Here is a 4,547-nt window from a genome sequence, read left to right as displayed (position 1 = left end):
ATCTGATAGAATTGAGCTTGGTTGCGTTCACACGGCAAAGAAGTACTTGCTAGTACATATACGGTAACATACCCGTGTATATAGCCTGTAGCAGCTAACTTGGTTGCGCCGCCAGAATGAATAAAAGCATTGACAAGGAACAGTTGCATAGCCATTCATTTCGTTTACGTTTTCTTGCAATTTCTCTCTTCCCCCTCTTTGTTCGCCTTTCTCACACTGTCTGTCGGTCTGTCTGTCATTTTGACGCTCTTTTCTTTCCTTCTCTCTCTATCTCCCTTTTCTCCTTTCCCCCTCTCTCTCCGATGCTCTCGCGCCAGTCACAACGTTGTGTCATGCAAGTGCTCAATTATACTCGCTAATGCTGAATGTTTCTGGCTTCAGTATTTCTGTATTTAATCTGATTACAAATTGAAGCAGGATACCGTTCAGCATGCCTGACAAGTCTTGTTCGGAAATGGTAAGTTGTGACGTTCTTCATCTTGTAGAGCTCTGTGTGGGACGGGAGCGGGGCGATTCCAGGAATAGAGACGGCAATGGCTCACATCAACGCTAACAGTTCAGTGTTGCCTGAACACGAGCTGCACTTTATCTGGGACGACGGCCACGTACGCCAAATTTTTCTCTGGATTCCTCTTTGCAATTTTGCTTTGATGTCACAAGCGATATAGCAGCAGCAATACATTTTGAAAATTAGCTCTCACAGGCGCTGTGGAGATGGCCGGTTATTGAACTATTATCATGAAATATGTTATAATAATGTGTGTGGGAATGCGTGTATTCAGTGGCACCTCACGCGATCGATTACCTTCGTCCATTTTGCCACTTATGGCGTATGTATTCCATTATACCATTTCATATCCATTACATTTACGGTATAAATTCACGGTCTACTCTAAAAAATAAAATTATACTTTAATCGTAGCACATTTTTACGCAGATGCATTATTCATTGTAAATGATGTTCATGATCGAGGCTTTGCTGTTTATAGTGTGACAAAGGACATAGTATCAAAGTGATGTATGATCTACTGTCGAGCGCTCCAATTAAACTCGCTGTAATAGAAGGTGGATGTTCCACATCGGCCCTGCCGACAGCTGGTCTCGCAAGATATTTCAACATAGTAGAGGTCAGTATCTAATTATAAGAAAACTTCGTGATTCTGCTATGTAGATAATTGGTAATGCGTGGCTTATAATTAGTAGTAGTAGTAGTAGTAGTAGTAGTAGTAGTAGTAGTAGTAGTAGTAGTAGTAATAGTAGTAGTATTAGTAGTAGTAGTAGTAGTAGTAGTAGTAGCAGTATGTGCCACTTCGTATAATTGTTGGCAAATTTGTCATTGCTAGTGACGAAAAATAGAACGTTAACATCAAAAGAATATTAACGTGATCATTAATTAAGCCATTTTATGGAGAAAAAAAACATTATCAATACATCATCGGGTGCGTCAACTAACGTACAACTATGAATAAATCTACTGTTCGGCTACTTCTGTACTTCTGTACTTCTAAGTACATCTTCTGTACTTCTAAGTGCTGTAGCCTACTGGTTGCCTCATTTGTTGCAGGATTCTGCGCTCCCACTGGTATTCTGGACGCACTAACAAATTGGGGAAATCAAGCTCGAGATGCAATTCTTACCGAACTAAATACGGGTAACGCGACTCGATCGTTTAGAGGTAGGTATAACGAAAATATATCAGCGCACCTCTTTTCGAGTATTACGTGTGCAATAGCTATGAGTTTCACCCATTATGCATACAACATGAGCGGCTTCAAAATAGCACACTACTAGTGTCAGTACATTGAGACATATGAGAGCACTATTGCGATGCACGGCGTTTTAATAATACTTCTTGAGGACCGTTTTTTATAGTAGGCGTAGGATGACGATTCTCTTGCGTGATGGCCTTTTGGTTTGCCGTGGCACGGCCGTGATATACAGCAATATTTATGCGAGGCATTGATGCAATGGCCTTCGAAAGCTCTCTCTAATCACAGATAATATCGTTAGCGAAATTATGCATTTTTTTTAGCATTTATTTCGTGCAATTTGACTGAAGTGCCCTTCTATTAGGCGCGAAAACTAAAAACTACAAGAGCTACAATTAGTATTTGTGCTTTTAGTGACACTTGAAGAGAAAATACGTGAAGGCGCGACCACTATAAAAGAAGCATTCGACGACGTGAAGGATATCGGAGAGATGGTACGAGTAAAATAGTACGATGAAATAGATTTTACATACGTATTTGCTCATGTATGTGCGCCTGTAAACTGTGCGTATTCGCCGAGAGCTCAGTTATGTTATAGTGAAACAAAACCGGGTGCCATATTTCTCTCTAATCTAACTTATTCAGACAGCCATTGATTAAAAAAACACCATGTTACAATGGTTTTAATCATATTTCTGACACGAGTTATTACTTTGCCATATGTATAGTACACACGCGGTGATCCACATTATTAGTAATACGGTTGACACACCGAACTTTCAATGCGCATTGAAGCGCTTCAACGCGGTTATGTACACACCAGATACGGTTGTAATGCGCATCAATGCGCATTATTTTTCAATCCACATACGTATGTGGATTGAGCAGTTCGCTTACGGTTCGATTCGGTTCGGTTCGGTTCTGTTTGGCGGTGTGTCAACGATGATTTTACAACACGGTTCTGTTCGGTTTGGGATTAGATGATGAAATCACGTGGTATTCTCTTGAAGATCCTGTGATTGGATGAAGAAATTACGTGGTGTTCTCGTGAAGATCCTGTTGAATGCGTTGTTGGATTTGCGTTCGGTGGCTTCGGATTTCCGTTCGGATTTGCGTTCGGTTGTTTCGCTGTGTCAACGGTATATCCACATATGAAATCGAATTTATGTCATTCGTTACAATGCGCATTGATGCGCATTGATCAATACCGAATTCGGTGTGTCAATGGTATAAATAATGAAGATTCTAATACCCTTGACACATCCAAATTCCGTCATTGACCAGAGCGCATTCAATGCGCATCAATGCGCATTGTAACCGAATGACATAATTCATTTCATATGTGATATACGTTGACACACCGAAACAAACCGAACGCAAATCGCAACGCAAATCCGAAGCGCAAATCCGAACGCAACTGAAACGCAAATCCAACAACGAATTCAACATGATCTTCACGAGAACACCGTAATTTCCATCACCCAATCACAGGATCTTCACGAGAACACACGTGATTTCATCATCCAATCCCAAACCGAACAGAACAGTGTTGTAAAATTATCGGTGAACACACGACAACAGAACCGAACGAACCGAATTGAACCCGTAAGCGAAGCTGCTCAATCTACATACGTATGTGCATTGAAAAATAATGCGCATTGATGCGCCATTAAACCGTATCTGGTGTGTACATAACCGCGTTGAAGCGCATCAATGCGCATCACAGCGCATTGCAAGTTCGGTATGCAACGGTATTAGTATAAGTAAATGGGACGCCTTCTCTTTTTCTAATTGTATGCTTGTGTTATATGAATTAAACGCATAATTTCGCTATTGAAATTTCATCTTGTCATATAAATTGCACAAAAGGACGCAGTGTAGTGGCGTTAAGCGTTAATGCATTACGCGTTTCGATCATTACCCACACACAAAATGCGTAAGTGACAATGTAAAAGTGGCTAAAACACGTTTAAAACGACTATAAATAATATAACGAAAACATTTTGCATAACAAAATAGCAGCTAATTTATTACGTGTTACGCTAGCTAACTTTAATTCATTTTTTTACCCAAGTGGATAGATAGCCTGCTGGAGAAAATCAAAACGAGCGGTCAATTAGAAGCAATAAAGCAAACCGCTCAGCAGTGGAAAGAGATCGCCAAGGAGGAACTAGCCGAGCTGGGTAGCGCGTCGGTTGATGCCACTGAAGAATGGCGCGCCGCTGCCAGGCGAAGCTCCTAGAGTGGAAAAAGCGCCGTCGAACCAGAGTTAAAAGATTGGCAGATAAAGCTGAGATGCTCGGCAACGTAGCGGACGAGTCCGTAACCGAGCTGAGGGGCTTCATTAGTGACGCAATCGACAACTGGACGAAATACAATCGAATGTTGCTAGACAGCTTGCACCGACATCAGCTACAACCACCACGTACAGGTGTGACGAATGCTAACGAGCTTTACTCGTAATTCAGTCATAAGTCGAGTGGAAAAATTCTAGTCGATGATCTGTGCAACGTCGAAACCACGCTGCACGAATATTCAATCTAGTCGTATTTCTTTTATAGATTGCTAAACATCTCTCCACAGATTTGCTGCGACGGCAACGTATACTCCAAGTTTGGCTTCCTGGCCATTCACGCGTGCTGCGGAGAGTACTTGTTTGACATCTTCTCTCAGCAATGCTGCTACGGACGTGTTCTCAAGGAAGATCAAGTGTGCAACAATCCTGGTCAGATTGAGCAAGCTTCCACACGCAGCCCGACATACGTCCTTCGAGCCGTGAACAGTCCCACGAATTTCAATGCGACAGTTTAGCTAGGCTTAGCTTCTTTTTTTTTGGGG

The 4,547-nt window shown here is 41.8% G+C and overlaps 1 long non-coding RNA gene across 1 annotated transcript; it reads left to right on the top strand.

Annotated features, from left to right (window-relative positions):
* The first annotated feature begins 1,569 nt into the window (after nucleotides 1-1,569).
* On the top strand, nucleotides 1,570-4,541 carry LOC106807699. The gene is made up of 4 exons (XR_001393696.1): nucleotides 1,570-1,675; nucleotides 2,124-2,203; nucleotides 3,784-4,140; nucleotides 4,293-4,541. It is a non-coding gene; the product is annotated as an uncharacterized LOC106807699 (long non-coding RNA).
* The last annotated feature ends 6 nt before the right edge of the window (nucleotides 4,542-4,547 follow it).

The sequence above is a fragment of the Priapulus caudatus genome, unplaced genomic scaffold (genome assembly GCF_000485595.1).
Source record: "Priapulus caudatus unplaced genomic scaffold, Priapulus_caudatus-5.0.1 Scaffold229, whole genome shotgun sequence".
NCBI classification, from domain to species: Eukaryota; Metazoa; Priapulida; class Priapulimorpha; order Priapulimorphida; family Priapulidae; genus Priapulus; species Priapulus caudatus.
This window is presented reverse-complemented; position numbering and strand designations above follow the sequence as displayed.